This window comes from Mus musculus, chromosome 14, assembly GCF_000001635.26.
Source record: "Mus musculus strain C57BL/6J chromosome 14, GRCm38.p6 C57BL/6J".
In the NCBI taxonomy this organism is placed as follows: Eukaryota; Metazoa; Chordata; class Mammalia; order Rodentia; family Muridae; genus Mus; species Mus musculus.
In genome coordinates, this window is record NC_000080.6 from 44,766,260 (window position 1) to 44,786,255 (window position 19,996).

Here is a 19,996-nt window from a genome sequence, read left to right on the forward strand (position 1 = left end):
CATCACTCGTTGAGTAGATCAGAGTAAAACCTTTTCCTTTTCTCCCAACATGATGGTTGACCTAGAGAAGGAATTGGCTATGAAAACGGGACTTTTCATACAGGACATTAGAATACATCCCTTTCACAAGTGGACGCATTGTGGAGTCAATGGCAGTTGTTCAGAACTCAATCCTTTGATCTTTATCCAGGGAGGAGCAGTTGGAAAGGCTTCTTTTACTGGCATCTCAAGAACTGCTCAGTATTGAGGAATGCATGCTGCCTCCCTGGACTCATGGATATACTAATACCAGTGTAGAGATCACTGGGTTCAATAAAACTTTGGTAAACCAGATAAATTATCCACCTACCCCAGTCTGTGTTTACCCCCTTTCTTGTTTATCCTTTCAAATGATTCATTTGAAGGCTGTTCTAATGATTCTTGTTGGATTTCTCAATGTTGGGATGTAACAAAGGACACTCACGCCATGGTGGCCTGGATCCCATGTTGGATCCCTGTTCCGGTGGAAACACCCTCCACCTTATGCCTGTTCAGACAAAAAAGAGATTTTGGCATTACTGCTGCTGTAATAATAGCGATTTCAGCAGTGCTGCTGCTGCTACAGCTGCAGGGTACGCTATGGCTAATACGGTTCAAGCAGGCACAAAATTAAATCAGCTTTCAGTCGATCTGGCTGATGCCATCAATGTTCAAACTTCTGCTAGTGCTCAGTTGAAGGGAGGGCTGATGATTTTGAATCAGCACCTCGATCTGGTTGAGGAACAAATAAGTGTTCTATACCAGTTGGCCCAGTTGGGCTGTGAAAGAAAATTGGGTGTTCTGTGCATTGCCAGTGTCTAATATGAAAATTTTACTCGTGCAGCTAATCTGTCTAGACAGCTCTCCTTGTATCTTGCAGGAAATTGGTCCAAGGGGTTCGATGAGACTCTTGAGGCCCTGAGGGCGGCAATTTTAAGGATCAACTCGACGAGAGTGGACCCGTCATTGACAGAGGGCCTCTCCTCCTGGATTTCATCTGCATTTTCTTATTTTAAGGAGTGGGTGGGGGTAGTTTTATTTGTTGCTGCCATCTGCTGTGGACTTGTGTTCATGCTCTGGTTGGTTTGTAAGCTTAAAACCCAACAAAACCATGACAAGGTTGTTATTACTCAGGCACTTGCAGCCATTGAACAAGGGGCTTCCTCTGAAATTTGGCTATCCATGCTTAAGACTTAAATGGCATCTGAGTTCTCTGCCATTGCATCCCACGGATTTGTGGATCCATTGCACTGGGATGAGAGACACTCAACGCTCATTGATCAGCACTTGCACTTCGCTGAGTTTTACTAATTTGTTTTTTGGCTAGCCTCTTTTATAGAGTTCTCCCTAGGTCATTTGGCAGTTACTGTCACACAGTACTGCGGTATCCAGAGATGGGCAACTTTCCTCATGTACAGACCAACCTAAGACACGGAACCAGTGGCGATAGGGTTACCCTATGAAAGGAAAGGCTGTGACATTGCAGGAATAACCTAAGACAGGAGCCACAGCAGATGGACATGACTGCAGAGGCCTAGATCAGCCTCAAATTTTAATAAAATAAAAAGGGGGAGATGTGGAGAGCCGTGCCATGAGCAATCACCATTATAAGATAGCGCTGGCTCCCACTGCGCCTAACTAGTAAACAAGCCTTATGTGCAAGTGCAAGAGTGAATTCACGCCCAGTCACTGCCCATATCGGGGCGTAGTAATGGGGTGATGGGCAAGCAACTAATCAGGTGCTGCCACGCCACATCAGGTGCTGAAACGTCATGCTGCGGGCTATATAAGCAGCACCATTTTCCGGGTTCGGGGTCTTCCTTATGTTGAAGCAATAAAAACTTTGCCGTAGAAGGATCTGGTTGTCCGAGTGAATTCTTGCTGGCAAGATACTAGCTCAGGCAAGAGGGGCCTAGCAAACATAGAAGTGGATGCTCACAGTCAGCTATTGGATGGATCACAGGGCTCCCAATGGAGGAGCTAGAGAAAGTACCCAAGGAGCTAAAGGGATCTGCAACCCTATAGGTGGAACAACATTATGAACTAACCAGTACCCCGGAGCTCTTGACTCTAGCTGCATATGTATCAAAAGATGGCCTAGTCGGCCATCACTGGAAAGAGAGGCCCATTGGACTTGCAAACTTTATATGACCCAATACAGGGGAACCCCAGGGCCAAAAAGGGGGAGTGGGTGGGTAGGGGAGTGGGGGGAGTGGCTATGGGGGACTTTTGGGATAGCATTGGAAATGTAAATGAGGAAAATACCTAATAAAATTTTTTAAAAAATCGTTTGGATATGGTATTGAAGGAATCTAAACAAGAAGTTTATGGGGCAGTCTGTGATTCATAGGATTAAGAAAAGAAGGAAAAGGGGAAACAGGAAGTGTAGTATCCAATTCCATATTAGATTCATTAATAACAACACATGGCCAGAAGAATTAAACTGTTTTTTTTATGGTTTAAAGATCCATCTGGAGTTATAGGACTTTATCTTTTACTATGCCAGAATAGTTGATATGAAGGCAACATTTGTCCCTGATGATGACCCCCCCCGCCCCGTCTCTGTGAACTACTGCTACAAATCTAATTCTTGCTGATTTTGCAGCACTAGAGCTGTCAGTGAGTGTATTTGGCCCTGGAGGGTGAGGATAACCTGTTCCACCCATTGGAGATCCTTAATGAAGGAGAGGGAAACAGATGGTAAATAGCTAGAGAAGTAATCAGCCCTGCCTTACAGAGACAACCCCAGCAGTTACACCCAGGAAAGCAAGGCAAGGCAGGATCGGAGGTGCTCATTTGTTATGACTTTATGCTATAAACCCTATGATAGGAACTGGCAAAGGTTTTTCACCAGGTACCACCCCTTGCATTGGAAAAAGGAACACCAGGGCACACATCCCAGACCACTCAGTGGGTAGGCAGTGGTAGAATTGAGTGCTGCAGAGAATAAAGGCATGGTGAACACTTAGGCACAGTGGCTGACTGGTGGTGTTAAGGGTCATGGTATTATTGCAGTCTGCAGCAGGATCTAGTGTGCCCACAAAATGTGCTCCTGAGGAGTTAAAGGAGTCTGAAATACCAAAGCAAGAAATGTGGAAAAGACATAGGGTGGTTGTAATGTTTGACTTGAAACAATTAATGAGCAGAGAGGTGAAAAAAACTAATAAGCCAACAGACAAGACAATAGATGGTGGATGTGACGTTGGCCCAACATTCTCCAAAGCAGTCAGGTACAAATTATTCAATTATTTTTCAGTTATTATTCAGGTCTGAAATAAATGGTATGATAGAGAGGTGGGATCAATATTGTCTAAGAGGACTGATATAAATGATGTAAGGTCATTTTAGGAACATTGGCCCACTTCCTTTTCTGTATCTATACCCAGGGGTTGAGAGAGTTGAATTTTGATAATGGCAAAATGGTAGCAATGATGAATGTTACTGTAAAATTTACCAATGGCTCCTGCCTCCCCCCTGGGGTTCCATTGGTCCTCCATTCGGATATAAAAATTCTGCAGTCTGCATAAAATGTAGTATGCCTTCCTGAATATGCATCAGGTCTCTTACAGGACCAATAACAACAGCCTTCAAAAGTCTCTGGCCAATGTTCCCAGTAATCCCTAGTTTGATCATAGAAGAAACAAGTATATGGAACGGGTGTTTTAAAAACCACACAGGTGGTGCGAGGATCCATATATCCTTTCAAAACTCTGCTGGTGAGCAAGTTTCCAGATGCTATCATATGAATGATATGTTTGAGCTGTTGAATATGGGTTTCCTGAACTTCAAATCTCCTTACATACTACTGATAGGAGTGAGCAAGGGAAAATAGAAGTAGGGCATAACCCAGTAGGTTTGGGCTAAGGTCTCAACATGGGTATGAGATATCATTCTACTGAGATCAGAGGCAAGCTACTCAACCTTGATACCTTTTTAAACTTAAGAGTAGACGACCCTGTGGGGTTGAGATGTAAAAAGGAGGATTAACTTCAAGTAATAGCTTAACATGAGACTCAAGTTGAATCCAGTGAGGGAGGCCATTGATCTTAGCAGCAGTTGAGTAATAATGATAACCTTGAAGGGACCTGGAGAAAGAGGAGGGAGGTTGGGACCAAGAGGAGTGAAGAGGACCAAGTTCCAATGTTGATTGAGGAAGATAGGGGATAAGGATGAGTTTGAGGCAAGTAGAGGGTATGTGTGCAAAGGTAGTGCTTGTGAAGACAGTGCAACAAAGGAGTCAGGAGGTGATGAGGGAGAGGTGATGGTTGGGATATGAGGCTAGGAGGCAGGACTGGCCAGCCATAGAATGAGAGGAGGATGGTGTTTGGCTGCAGAGGGATTTTGGGCATCCCATACCTGGGGATCAACCTCAGAAGTTGTTAAAGGAAAAGGTGTATCAGGGGATTTGTAGTTTGGGGAGAAGAATAACTGGTGAGGCTGCAGTTAAGCAGATATGGGAAGCAAATGAAATAGAGGTTCCCGTTTTGGCCAGGAGGTCCCTTCCTAGGAAGGGGATGGGACAAGTTGGTACCACTAGTAAGGAATGGGTAAGGGGGATAATGTTTTGATTTGATAAGCCTAGTAAGGCTGCCAATAGGGAAACTGGAAGGAGAGTTGGGTCTGTAGAACTCCATCATGACTGAACAGGTATTCCAAGAATCCAGAAGGAATGAGATCAAACACCCTGATACTGTGATGACTACCCAAGGCTTCCTATTAGAGATGGTAGTAGTCAGGCCAAAGGAGCCTGGGTCCCCTCAGTTGTCCATGGTGAGACCTAGGAGATTGGCTGTAGGGGCTTCTGAGTCTGATGCCCTTATATCTTAAGGGACATGAGGATAGTCAGTAGTCCAATGTCCCTCTTGATGGTACCTTGGACATAGTTGCAATGGCTTATGATGTCTTGTGCATTGCCAGGTACAGTGTCCTTTCTGACCATACTTAAAACAGGGACCAGGAGTTTTTTAGGCTTTTGAAGACTTGGGAGCATAAGCAGTTGCTGAGGCCAGCTGAAAAGCCATCAGGAATCTTGAGGCCTTTAAATTGCTCCTATGGTATACCTTAAAAGACACAGTTAAAATTTCTGCGAGTGGAATCAGGGATCCTTTCTCTAGATGTTTAAATTTCACCCTTATATAAGAGAAACTCAGAGAAGTAGTATGCCATAAGGAGTTGTCTTCCATCTGGAGTCAGGATCCAGATTGGTATATTGTCAGACGGTCTTGGTAAGTGGCTCTTGGAATTAAGGTAAGTTTTTGTTTGTGCTGGATGAGTTCTCATACATGTTTATAATTTACTGCTTTAAGGGAGGCCTTAAAAACTCCCAACCAGTAGACAAGTCATGAACTCATCTTTAGCTTTAATTCCCCTGGGGTGTTTTAATCCCATTCAGGGTTCTGGCTGGGGACTGCCTTGGTCCCAGTAGAGTGGGCACTGTCAGTTTGGTGGACTTTATCTGCATGTGCCCTAACCTGATCCCAAACTTGCCTGTGCTCCTCAGGAAGAAGATTGTAAGGATTGTATGTATATCATGGAAGGTGAGATTATAAGATTGGGCAACACATTGGAATTGCTTTAAAAAGGTGGAGTAACTAGCAGTATAGAATCCCAATCTCTCCTCTATTTGAGTTTGCTTAATGAGTCCTGCATGTACTCTGACCAAGTCATGCCCTCCAACAAGTTCCTGCAAAAGGAGAGCAATAGCTGGCTTAGGCTAGGTACAGGGAGGTAAAGGAGGTCGTTTTGCAGAGCAAGAGCTAGTAGCAGGAAAACTAGGGGCTGGCTGATGGTATGCTAAAAATGGGTCCCTGGGAGAGCTTATTTGGGCAACCTGTTGCTAGAGAAGGAGAAAGGGAAAACTGAAGGAGTGGAGAAGGAAAGTGACTTGTAGATTTAGTCTAGTATTGGGGAGGTTCATAGCCAGATTGAAAATAGTGGAGGAATCATATTGTTCAGGCTTTGTAGCTAAAAGGAACTGAGTGGGAGTACAGGAAAAAAAAAATGGGAAAAGCTTAGAATCAGGGATTAGAGAAGGCTAGGACTTAGGAAATCTCTTTCAATTTCCCTGATTGCTGACAGGATTTGTAAAGGTCCCAAGTAATATTGAGATCTAGGGTGGGTCTAGGTTACTGTTTTGAGGCTATTTTGATTGATCATTTATGTGCTATTAAGGGCAAATAAGTTTGAGTCCCCTCAGGTCAGTTGCCAGGTGGAGAGGCTGGAGGTTTTCTAAAAGGCATCCCAAGGGTGAATGACAAGGTATAGAAGACACCATTCACATGGTTAAAAAAGCAGAAGAAGGAATGGCACAAACCATTCAGTGGGATATCACACACTCAACGGGAGTCAGAGAGGAGCTTGGCTAAGCTCAGCGCTGGGTATCTGGTACCACAACTTTTAGTGAGGAGCCTGAAGGCAGAGAGCCCAAAGACAGAACCCATGAAGGCCAGGAGTGAGACAAGATGTTTAGTGGGTCATCACATACTCAGTGGGGGGTCAGAGCTTAGCCTGGAGCAGAGAGCCTGAATAAGCCAGAATGGCAGAAGCCTGAAGGCAAGAAGTGTCTCTAGTGGGGTCTAATCCACAGGAAAGAATAAGGAAATGGGGTCCCAAAAGCCACATGAGCCAAAAGAAGCTGTGCAACTATAGGCAACTCTGAAGTGAAAGTCCAAGAAGAGCGGGTAGGGATGCAATGACCCAGTAGAGCATAAGGAACTGTGAAGTTGTAGCTCCAAGTCTGGTAGCACAAGGTCAGGTGAAAAAGGCAGGAAAGGTGGTCATGGCCTAGGAGGGACTAAAGAAACTGCAATGAAGATTGGTGGGATAAGGTCAGGTGAAGAGATCAGGTAGAGATGCAATGGCCCAGTAGGGCCTAAGGAGCCGCAAGGTTGCAGCTCCAGTGATGGGGGAGGGGGGAGGAAAAAACAGGGGCAATGGAATCTGCTGTAGACAGCCAACAATAGCCTTAAAGGACTTGGCTGGTGGTACTTCCACCTCTAAGAATACCAGAGATAGATTCTCAACAGTCACTTTCTTGGACTCTGGGAAGCGTTTACACCAACTAGAAGGGAGCTTACCTAATTGGAGCTAGTGGATTGGGTGTTGTGCTATAGATGAGCTGGAAGGTGAGTCTGCTGCAGGCTAACTGGAGATGAAAGAGTCCTAGTGCAGTTCAATCCCTCCAAAGGCAGGGAAGCACAGGCGCCAAATAGAGTCTATTTGATTCACAACACCAAAATCTTGGCCTTTCTGCTGGGATGAGAAGGGTCCTAAGCCTTGGAAGCCTAGGATCTACATAGCTTTGAAGCAGGAGAGTGTCCCAATGGAAGAGTATCCAGAGACACAGGCAACCAGCAACCACACAGCTCTGAGAGAAAGTCTCCTCAGCAGAGGCATTGTAGCTCCTGGGGAAGGTGTGATGGTTTGAATATGCTTGGCTCAGTGAATGGAACTATTAAGAGATGTGGGTTTATTGGAATAGGTGTGGCCTTGTTGGAGGAAGTGTGTCACTGTGTGGGTGTGGGCTTTGAGACCCTCCTTCTGGCTGCCTGAGGATACTGAGTCTTCTCCTGTTTGCCTTATGAACAAGAAGTGGAACTCTCAGCTCCTCTAGCACCATGCTTGCCTGGACACTGCCATGCTTCTCACCATTATAGTAATAGAATGAACCTTTTATTTTGTAAGCTAGTACCAATTAAATGCTGTCCTTTCTAAGGGTTGCTTTGGTCATGATGTCTCTTCACAGCAGTGGAAAGCCTAAGACAGAAGTTGGTACCAGAGACTGGGGAGTATCATTGTGACAGGCCAGACTATATTTTGATTAGAAGAATGTGGATTTGGGGCCTTGGAATTTGGAAAGCCATAGAATGCTTTAAATAGGACTAAATGGGTCATCCTAGAAGGAATATGTAATACATTAATGTTAATGGTGATTTGAACTCTGGGGATCTCCCTCAAGCTTTTTCCTGATATCAATACGCTGCCTTGAGATTGTTCTTCTGATATTTTGGTGGAGACTGTGGTTGCTTTTCACCCTTGTACGAAAAGTCTGCCTGAGGCTAAGGTGTAGAAATTCAAACTAATTGAATTGACAGAGAATGTCTCAAAAAAGCCCAGCATAGACTTTTCCTCTAGTATACACTCATGAACAGCAGTTTGATCAAGTGTAGCAAGCTTAGGAAGGAAAATACCAAATGTATAGTTCAAAGAGTAAGGGAGCACCAGGAAGTGGAATGAAGCCAAATCCTATTTTCAAGGATAAAAGGAATTAAGGAAGTGATGATAATAAGGCAAGATCCCACCCAGATAAATTTGTTGTACAAGGGGGAGTTATATCATGTTAGGTGTTATTATGTCCTGGTTATTGTTTACATTTGGACAAGAGGAGATACAATTATGTCTCAAATTGACAAGAGATAGATTGTGATGGCTATTCTTGGTTTTCAACTTGGTTAAGATCTATAATGAAAAAGCTTAGGTCCAGGCAGGGTGGCACATGCTTTTAATCCCAAGAGATAGAAGCAAGCAGATCTCTGAGTTCAAGGCCAGCCTATTACAGAGGATGCTCAAGTTAAAGTTTAGTTCCATGCATGGTGGTTCATGCGTTTAATCCCAGCTTTCAAGAGACAGAACCATGCAAATCTCTGAATTTGAGGTCAATCTAAAGGGCAAGGTCCAGGATGGCCAAGCTTAAGCAGTGAAGGAGTTTGAACACATAAAGCTGGTGATAATGTAAAAGAACAAGTGGGCCATATTCCAGCTCTGGAAAGCAGAACTTGTTGTCAGCTTTAGCCATGTAGCCCTGGTTTAAATTAACAGTGATTAAGAAGAGACCAGCATCACTGCGGTGAAATCTTCTGGGAAGAATTTTCTGAGATCACAAAGAAGCTGTGTTCCAGACATAGCCAAGGTTGTTCCTTGTGTTTAGATGGACTTGGTAATGTATAAGAATCACCCAGATGGTACTGGATTTGAAGGCATGAAGGGGTCACAGAGAGAAACTGTGGCATTATGAGTGGCCAGGAAAGTCCATTGGTGAAGGTGCAGCCTCAGTTTCAGTTAATGGTCTAGAACTGCAGGAATCATGCAAAGAAGTTGAGGCTTAGCACCATGAAGGGTGAAGCCCGGTTGCAGAGGAAGATCTCAGCATATTACGAGATGCTGGTATCATGGGATGACCACCCAAATAAGCAGCAGCAGTGGAGGATGGTCAATCAGAGCCTAAAGTGCTACAGAAGACAGAGCTGGAGAAGTAACAAGTCTTTTGGAGGAGCACAGAAGGTCATATGTAAATCCCAGGCATTGGAACAAGAAGCTATAAGGTTGAAGTTGCCTTGAAACCCCCAGGATACTAGAGATGCCGGATGGATAGGATACCTGCTGAGGAAGGCTGCTTATAAGGAGTGGAACCACAAAGAATTTTGCTTTAGTCAAAAAGTAGAAAGGATATTAAGAGATATTAAGGAAAAGTAATTGTTGCTTCCTATTATTTTTGTTGTTAAAGTTGGCATTCTGTTCTTGTGGCAGTCTTCTTTTAGGTTTGTTGAAGGATTACCTTCTTGCTTTTTCTAGGACGGGGTTTCGGTCCTTGTATTGTTTTTTTTCTGTTATCCTTTGAAGGGCGGGATTCGTGGAAAGATAATGTGTGAATTTGGTTCTGTCGTGGAATACTTTCGTTTCTCCATCTAAGGTAATTGAAAGTTTGGCTGGGTATTGTAGCCTGGGCTGGCATTTGTGTTCTCTTAGTGTCTATATAACATCTGTCCAGTCTCTTCTGGTGAAAAGTCTGGTGTAATTCTGATAGGCTTGCCTTTATATCTTACTTGACCTTTTTACCTTACTACTTTTAATATTCTATCTTTATTTAGTGCATTTGTTGTTCTGATTATTATGTGTCGGGAGGAATTTCTTTTCTGGTCCAGATTTAATGGAGGAATCTAGGAGTGACTGCCTAAGATACTAGGAGGAGGAGACACCAAGAACTGGACCAGGCACAGTGCCTATACAGGGTCCTGAGAGTGGTAAAGGGAGCTCCATAGTGTGGAAATTTGCAAAATGAGGAGTGGTGGGATTTCAAGTCCTGAGCTTGGGAGAGCTCAGAGATTAGTAAATTTTCCTGTTTAGGGATAGCTGAGTTTTAGTGGTCAGGGATTAGAGAGTTTCTGTTGGAATTTCAGGGATTGGTAGGTTTTCCTATTCGGGGATTGGTGTGTTTTGTTTAAACGTTTCACCTAAAATTAGCATAATATGGGGAGGGTCCTGTTGAGGGGCTGAAGATGGCCTTTGTGACAGTTAGGACACTTAGGGAGGCCCAGGGGATAGGCATGGATGCTAGAGCTTCTCAGGCAGTGGTCTGGCCATGTTCCTACCTTGTGGGTTTACAAATTTTACAAAGCATATGAAGTTTACAAAGGGAGTCCACTGCAGGGAAAGCCCTTTTTGCCACTTGAGTGGAATGACTAACTCCTGAGCAGTGTTGGAAAGTGACAGTCTTTCTGTTAAGGCAAGAAAAAAATGTTCCTGGGGAAGGCAGAATAAACAATTGGCTGGGGATAGGGAGCTTCCTGGAGGAGGTGGGCTTGCACTGGGTCTTCTAGGAGTCGGGTTTATCATCTGGAGCCTATGTGTTCATACTGAGTAGATTCAGCATCAATAATTTCTGATGGTTAGTTTAGCACAGATACAGGAATTGACAAGCATGCAGCTGTTTTTGCTGGGAGCGCTTTAATTTCATTCTGAGTGGCAAAGGATGCCAAGAGGAAGTTCTAGGTTTCTGTAGATTATATGGGTATGTGATGCCAAGAACAGGAGGGTACTATCCTGGTCATATATCAAGGTCTCTGACATTCAGACACTTTGAACTTGAATACAGGTTTAGGACTTGGTGGCCTTAACCACTATGGACTTCAGGACTTATTTGTATCATATCAGATTTGATCTGACAATACCCTCCAATTCTTCATGTATGGGCTAGCTTCTGCATTTCAGTGACATGGGGACTGCAATGGGGAGTGAGGGATATATCTAGCTATGATGAGTGTGAACAAGGACATAACTAAGGAGCCCAGCTTGAAGATAGCTTTCTTGCTCTTTCAGGGATTCACTGTGTCTCTAGCATTCCCTCATCCTCAGCTTCTTTTAGAGACTCAGCAGTCTTTCTGTGCCATCAACTATGCAAGTTCACTTGCATTTATCCACCTACAAGGTCTGGCGGGAAGGCATCATCCCAACCCTCCACCATCACTGAGCAGGAGCAGCAGATGAAGAAGTTGGAGAAACTAAAGAGGGGTCTCCATAAGATCAGCATTGAGAGGAATGAACTTAGTGGAATCCTGGTCCATTGCACCAATAAGGATTTGAACAACAGACAGGCAGTCATTATCCCCAGCTCCCTGTTGTGTCTTGATCCCTTTCTGCTAAGTCAGCTTTCCTCATGTCACAGAAGGCTGCACATCCGGGTGTCCTCACACCCAAACTAATTTTCCTATGCACCTCTTAGAGGCAGAACTTGAATCCCAGTTAGGAGTGAATGGGAACACGAAGTATTTTTGTTTCCTTCAAATGAATAGCAGAGCCTGTAGTCTGAGTCACAATCTGGGTATAAGGGCAGTAGTGTGTGAGCTGCCATCGTGAGGCAGAACTTGAATCCCAGTTAGGAGTGAATGGGAACACGAAATATTTTTGTTTCCTTCAAATGAATAGCAGAGCCTGTAGTCTGAGTCACAATCTGGGGATAAGGGCAGTAGTGTGTGAGCTGCCATCGTGCCTTTTATGAGGCCTTGACAGCTGTTGGCTTATGCAAGATGCTAGGGGCCGTGAGTTTTTGGTGAATCTTTTTTGTATTTTCTCTGGAGGTGAGTGGGGTCTGATTGGCCCTCCTAGTAGCTGGAGGGGCCTGGTCCTACTTGGTGGTCCTCAGTGTGTGACTGAATGGCCTGCAGGTCATCCCTGCTCTTCCCTGGCTCTGTTCATTATTCTCTGAGACAATGAACAATGCCATGTCCCTATATTCACTGGGAATTATAATTGTGTGTGTTTGTGTGTGCATGTGCTCATGTGTGTATACCTCCAGATAATGAGAATTGGGGGTTCAAAATAAGGCCTAAGGATTTGCCTGTCACAAGTTTCCAGGTGATGCCAGTGATGAGGCCCTGAAACTCCACTTTGAGCAGCAGAGCACTTTTTCCTTGTGCTCACCTTTGTGACAAACTGAAATCATGTGGGGAATTTATAAAGCCCCTTTCCTGGAAGTACTGGTCATGTCCTCTGGGTATTCATAGGAGAAATATCATCAAGGGATTCTGGTGGACCTAGGTTTCTGTCAGACACACCTAGGAATTTCTTAGAGAGCTAGTGTCTTCCCTCAGTCCCACTGAGAGCTCATCTAGGCCAGCTCCCTCCTTCCCCCTCCCCCCACATCTTCTTTTGGCCTGCGGCTAGGATAATAACTTTATTAAGCACCAGGAGGACCAGCACATAGGAGCCAAAATTTGGAATCTCCTGAAGAGTAGTTCTGGATGCAGCCTGAATTAATCTTATCCTTGAATCCTGCATTCGTGGGGTTTGTTGCACCCAAGGGGTATGCCCTACCTCAGGAGAACTTTGAGTTCTACATACTCAATATACAACTCCAGAAGTGCCACCTTCAGGAAATGCACCAGGAGATAAGAGACTTTAGATAAGTGCAAGGAGCTGATTAAAGAGAATGAATCCTACTAGTGGCTGACATGACTGGGACCCCAGGAATTGGCACGGAATGCTTCTTCCCTTCTTTGTTTTTGAACCAAAGTGATGGCTCTGGTTCTATACTGTCTGCCTCTTAGCAAAAGGCTTGCCCTGAGACTCAGACTTGTCCCTCATGACTCAGTTTTCCTGAGTGTGAAACATCTGCTAGCCCCTACAAGCATTGTCCTGCCCAACTCTGGCGCCTCTAGAAAGAAAAGGGGGTGCATTATGAGGTGAAATCCATCAGCTCTGAGCCTCTGGAGCTCTGACAGGAGATTTAAAGATCTGGGTTCCATGAGACACATGGAAAGACTGCATTCCTATTGCTTCTTGTCTCATCTCTCAGGCAGGGTTTGCCCTCTCCCTGCTCATGGTTTTCCAAAACTATAGATGTATAAGCACAAATGGGGATCATATCCTCTTCCAGGATCATATCCTCATCCCTTTTGCTGTCTAGTACTCACGAGTACTTGAAGGAGTGGGAGGCAGATGAAGCTGGCAGTGGCTCACCATTTGTTTGGTTGTAGTTCAGCATCAAACTTTGCCACCTCTTGAATGAATATACTCAGGTGAAGCATAAAGTGATCACACTAAGGAAGGAGAACAGAAAGTTGGAGGGGGCAGACTATACTACCAAGAATACTCCAAGGAAACATAATCACTGTGTGTGGAGTCCAGCATTAAGATCAACGACCTATATACCAAGCAGCAGCAGCAGCAGGTATAATGAATAAAGAAAGCATCAGGGCAGGCTGCCCTCATGTCTAAGCATAAGCACCGTCAAGCCTATGCAACCATCCTCCACCTTATCCAGGCACTCTCCAATGTCTTATTCAGTAGTCCATTTCTGTGATCACTTACAAGACTTTCTGTGGAGTTTGCCTCTTTCAGGAAAGCAAACTTTCCTGCTCTACTAGAAGCTGCAGTCCATTAAAGGAGATAGGTTGATCACATATCACATACTGACATACCATTGGGTTAGAAGAGCTATTTGGGAGCCACTTCTGGAATAAGCACAGAGTTTTTGATTGATGTGGTCAGAGGCCTGAAGCTCATTTGCTTTAGAGGGGTCATGTAAGGTCAGAGGCAACTTCATAGATGAAAATTGTAAAGAGTGTTGCCCACTGGAAATGAGTTGCTCTCATTGTCACCTTTTTGAGTGACATGTGGCCTTTCTCCCTCTTGTTCCCTCTTGTTCCTTGCATCACAAGATGGTCTCTTCAACCTTTGCAGGTCCTGGTTCACACTGACAGGGCCTGAGTAGCAGCTTGTCAATCCTGTTTCTGTGAGTGCTGTTGGAGAGTTCTTTCCTGAGCTTACACTCTAGTGCTGACTGGATGACCAGCAATGTGGGAAAGGCTTCTCACAGGTTGGGGGTTAGTGTGACAGATTTGAGGCTTCAAGAGAAAAATTTCTCCAACTACCTCAACATCATCTGTCTAAGTTCTGTGCTCCCTAGGAATTTTCAGTTCCCATGGCTGAATATCAGAGTCATGGGTCTCACTTGAACTATCTACTGTGCATAATCTAAATTCAACTGTTCTTCCACTATGATGTCCTCATTGCTTTCTTCTCACTTGTGATTTCTATGATGTGTGTGTGTTCACTTATGATTTCTATGATATGTGTGTGCAAGTGTGTGTGTGTTTTATATGTATGCATGTCCATGCAGATGTGCATGTTGGTGGGCAAAGCTGGCTGACCAGCACTCTTTGAATCCCCTGCCCCCTCTCATGTGGAGCTTACTGTCTTGTTTTGTCTCAATCCCTATGAGGTTTATTTGCTCAGAGAGAGGAAGAACATGTTCCTTTCTCTTCATTTTTATACATTTTTATTGTTCTGCAGTTAACGTGTTTCCTGGTACATTAAAAAGTCAAGCAATATACCTTTTTAAAAAATAAAAAATTAACTTCTTTACTTTCCCTGCACAGAGGTGTGCCTGTGGAAATTCCTGGTTTGTCTTATTGGCCTTATCCTAAGATGTATGGAATCCTACAGTGCATCCCTCTGCTGACATTGTGCTGTTGACTATATCCTGTGCACATCTGTGGTTCAGGACAGATTCCTCCTCATAGTTGTACAGAGTGCTGCACTGCATAAAAGTTACGGCAGGTGAATTCACTAGCCGTCTCCTGGCTGACATTGGGGCTGTTTTCACATCACATGTACTGTAATGTGTTGAAAAGTTCCTGGGTAATGACTGAGTCACTGTCTTTCTCTGTTGCTACCAAGGCCTTCAGTGCAGAAGCTAGCGTAGGTTTACTGAGGGTAATAGGATCGTTCAATGTGAAGCCTGTTAGAGACTTTGTTTGGAACCCTCTTTGCTGGGAACTTGTTTTTTTTTTTTTTTATATTTTTTATTAGGTATTTTCTTCATTTACGTTTCCAATGCTATCCCAAAAGTCCTCCATACCATCCCCCACCCCCACTCCCCTACCCACCCACTCCCACTTTTTGGCCCTGGCTTTCCCCTGTACTGGGGCATATAAAGTTTGCAAGTCCAATGGACCTCTCTTTCCAGTGATGGCAGACTAGGCCATCTTTTGATACATATGCAGCTAGAGTCAAGAGCTCTGGGGTACTGGTTAGTTCATAATGTTGTTCCACCTCTAGGGTTGCAGATCGCTTTAGCTCCTTGGGTACTTTATCTAGCTCCTCCATTGGGAGCCCTGTGATCCATCCAATAGCTGTGAGCATCCACTTCTGTGTTTGCTAGGCCCCGGCATAGTCTCACAAGAGACAGCTATATCTGGGTCCTTTCAGCAAAATCTTGCTAGTGTATGCAATGGTGTCAGCGTTTGGAAGCTGATTATGGGATGGATCCCCGGATATGGCAGTCTCTAGATGGTCCATCCTACCGTCACAGCTCCAAACTTTGTCTCTGTAACTCCTTCCAAGTACTCTCAGCTATTAAAAAGAATGAATTTATGAAATTTCTAGGCAAATGGATGGACCTGGAGGGCATCATCCTGAGTGAGGTAACACAATCACAAAGGAACTCACACAATATGTACTCACTGATAAGTGGATATTAGCCCAGAAACTTAGGATACCCAAGATATAAGATACAATTTGCTAAACGCATGAAACTCAAGAAGAACGAAGACCAAAGTGTGGACACGTTGCCCCTTCTTAGTATAGGGAACTTGTTCTTTTTGTTAAAAAAAGTTTTATAATTCTTTATTTCTAAAAACTTACATAGCTACTTTGTGTGTTCATGATGGGTTGTTTTATCTGTCTAACAATATCTTCTCTGGCTCAGTTCAGCTTTTTCTCTTTTAATTAGGTATTTTCCTCATTTACATTTCCAATGCTATCCCAAAAGTCCCCCATACCCTCTCCCCCACCCCCACTCCCCTACCCACTTATTTCCACTTTTTGGCCCTGGCGTTCCCCCTGTACTGGGGCATATAAAGTTTGCAAGTCCAATGGGCCTCTCTTTCCAGTGATGGCCGACTAGGCCATCTTTTGATACATATGCAGCTAGAGTCAAGACCTCTGGGGTACTGGTTAGTTCATAATGTTGTTCCACCTATAGGGTTGCAGATCACTTTAGCTCCTTGGTTGCTTTCTCTAGCTCCTCCATTGGGAGCCCTGTGATCCATCCAATAGCTGACTGTGAGCATTCACTTCTGTGTTTGCTAGGCCCCAATCACAAAAGAACTCAAATGATATGTACTCACTGATAAGTGGTTATTAGCCCAGAAACTTAGAATACCCAAGATATAAGTTACAATTTGCAAAACACATGAAACTCAAGAAGAAGGAAGACCAAAGTGTGGACACTTTGCCCCTTCTTAGGATTGGGAACAAAACACCCATGGAAGGAGTTACAGAGACAAAGTTTGGAGCTGAGACAAAAGGATGGACCATCTAGAGACTGCCATATCCAGGGATCCATCCCATAATCAGCCTCCAAACGCTGACACCATTGCATACACTAGCAAGATTTTGCTGAAAGGACCCTGATATAGCTGTCTCTTGTGAGTTCAGCTTCTTGATAAGCTGCCACCACCTGTCTTCTCCAGTTGGTAGCCCAATTCACTTTCAAGTGTAGGATCACTTAAAGGGCCAGGCACATAAAATATTTCACATTTCATTTACTCCCATTTGTTTTAGCTACTAATTGCTCAGTTTTGTAGGTGATTCTCAATTATTTCCAATGTCTTTTTCAAGGTTCTCAGGTGTCTGATGTGATCTTTCTGCTGATCTGTCAGGAGCATATCCAGAACTAAAATAAGAACCCAACAGAGATCCTTCTTTTTCCTGTAATTTGGTTACTGCTTCATGAAATTTTCTTATTTCCTGGGCCACCTTATCTTCTAACATCTTGTGCTTTGCAGATTCTTTTCAAAGTCTCTTGGTCTCTGTTCCCAGCTCTGTGAAGCTTTTGCTTATGGTTGCTACTTGGGCTTTCAGGATGCTGTATTCAGCATTGATTTTTGTTTTGTCCTGCTCATTAGCCTGTTGTTGAGCTGCATTGAGGATAGGTCCCTTTTGCAGGAGACCAAAGTCCTTCCCATAGGCCTGCCTGTGGTTAGGTGCTGATATTTTCTTGTCTAGGAGTTGCTGGCTGCCAGGGAAATGCCCTGATTGGTCAGGTGCTCTTCATTGCTCTGTTTGGGTCAGGGCCCAGAGTTTTAAAAAGATCTGATGGTATCCACAGCTTTTCGTTTTCTGTGGTAATATGAACAAATTGATGTCCCCAGCACAATACATTTCTGACTTCTGATGTTAACATATCCCTATAGTATGTAGGTAAATTTAATTCTACTCTTTTCTATAATCCAGTGTCTTTTAGCCCCTGTTGTTCCTTTCTCATTAGTGTTCAGAGAGTTTAACATTAACAGAGCATTATTTCGTCCATCCCTGGGGATCTTTATTCTTCCTTTTTGCTTTATAAGCATTTCTTTCCTTTTTTAAAATATTGAACTTTTAAAAAAATGTTTTATCATATGTAAGTACACTGTAGCTGTTTTCAGACACACAAGAAGACAGTAGGATTCTAACACATTACAAATGGTTGTGAGCTACTGTGTGGTTGCTGGGATTTGAACTCAGGATCTCCAGAAGAGCAGTCAGTGCTCTTAATCGCTGAGCCAACTCTCCAGCTCTTGCTCCAGCCCTGCTTGCTCAGGCCCTGCTCACTGTAGCTGTCTTCAGACACCCCAGAAGAGGGCATCAGATCTCATCACAGATGATTGTGAGCCACAATGTGTATTGCTGGGATTTGAACTTAGGACCTTTGGAAGAGCAGCCAGGGCTCTTAGCTGCTGAGCTATCTCTCCAGCTCTATTAGCGATTCTTTTAAGGTACAGTTAGATCTTTCTACAATGACTTGTCCTGTAGGCTTGTGTGGTATACTTGCATTGTGGTTTATAATATGCAGAGAATTCCTTCATCTTATTGGTGACATAAGAGGCATCATTTTCAGTTTTAATTTGTACAGGTATCCCCATAATTGCCTTTACTTCCAGGTGTTGTGTAATTACAGAGTCAGCCTTTTCAGAGCTCAAAGCAATTGCCCATTGAAACCCTGAGCATATATCATTGGTATGTGCACAAACTTTAATTTTTCAAATTCTGCAAAGTGAAACACATCCATCTTCCAGATTCAATTTTTTTTTTGGTACCCTTAGGGTTACCTGTGATGTGTAATGAGGTTTGGTTATACAAAAAACAAGTAGGACATTTTTTTATATGTGATTTGGCTTGTTGCCAAGTGACATAAAAAATTTCACTGTTACTGTAAACATGGTATTTTTCATGAAATTTTGAGGCGTTTGACACATTTGTAATAATTGGTCAATTTCTTCATTTTCTTGTGCCAGCGGACCTGACTAGCTTGTATGAGACCAAATATGGTTCATATTTCATAGATAACATTTCTAATTGTTGCAGATGTATAAAAATTATGCTAATTCTGAATTATCAGTTTCTATATGCAAATATTTCTTTCACCATATTGAGAGTCAGTAATTAATTTTAAGAAGTTCAGAAAATCAAATTGAACCATAGGAATTTTTTTAAACTGAGTTACATAGCTTTGGATTACTTTGCTTAATTTTTCTGCTTTATTAAGTGGCCATGCCCAATTTGTTTGCATCACTATAAAATGTAGGCAATTCAGGAAATTGGCATTCCCTTTACAATACATTGGAGACTCCAATAGTTCTTTTTATAAATAAGAGGCAATTTCTTTTAGGATATTTGATGGTTAATTTCTCCAGCAAATCCTGATTGATTACCCATAATGAAGGAATCTCAGCATTAATATAAAGCACTATGATTTCTGCTGCATCTATTCCTGATAACTAATGTAGTCTTAATATTTCTTCTACAATTTAGTCAGAAATCTTTTCTTTTTGTAAGTCTTTAATTTTTTACTTTGTGTGCTAAGAAAATTCCATTCTAAATTACTGTCTTTCCTTTGCATAATGAGCCCAGTAGGAGAAGGAGTGGAACGTAAAATAGAGTCCAGGTTGGGATGTATGAAATCCACATAGGCATCTCACAATATCTTTTCTATTAAAGCTAACTTTTTTTCAGCTTCCTTTGTTAGCTTTTTTGGACTAAGCCAGAATCTCCTTGTAATGTTTGAAACTAATTACTTAACTCATGCATAGTTACTCCAATAGTGGGCCATATCCAATCAGTATCTCCAATATTTGAAAATCATGGAGAGTTTGCAACTAATCTCTTCTGATCTGTACCTTCTGTCATTGAATTTTTGTTAATTCCTTTTAAAGCCTAGATAGTGGACCAAAATCTCTATTTTTCAAAAGCAATCTAAAAACTCCAAAAAGGCAAAATTCTTTTTGTTTGATCTGAATCACCCCCTAAAAAACATCCATGTAATGATAAATCATGGATTGAGAACATTGCCTGCACATTATTTCTAGTCCAGAATATTGGCATAAAGTTGGACTGTTTAACATTCCTTGCTGAAAACACGTGGAAATCAAGAAGAAGGAAGACCAAAGTGTGGATACTTCATTCCTCCTTAGAACGGGGAACAAAATACCCATGGAAGGAGTTACAAAGTTTGGAGCTGAGATGGAAGGAAGGACCATCCAGAGACTGCTCCACCCGGGGATCCATACCATAATCAGCCACCAAACACAGACACTATTGCATATGCCACGAAGATTTTGCTAACAGGACGATGATATAGCTCTCTCCTGTGAAGCTATGCCAGAGCCTGGCAAATACAAAAGTAGATGCCCACAGTCATCTATTGGATGGAACACAGGGC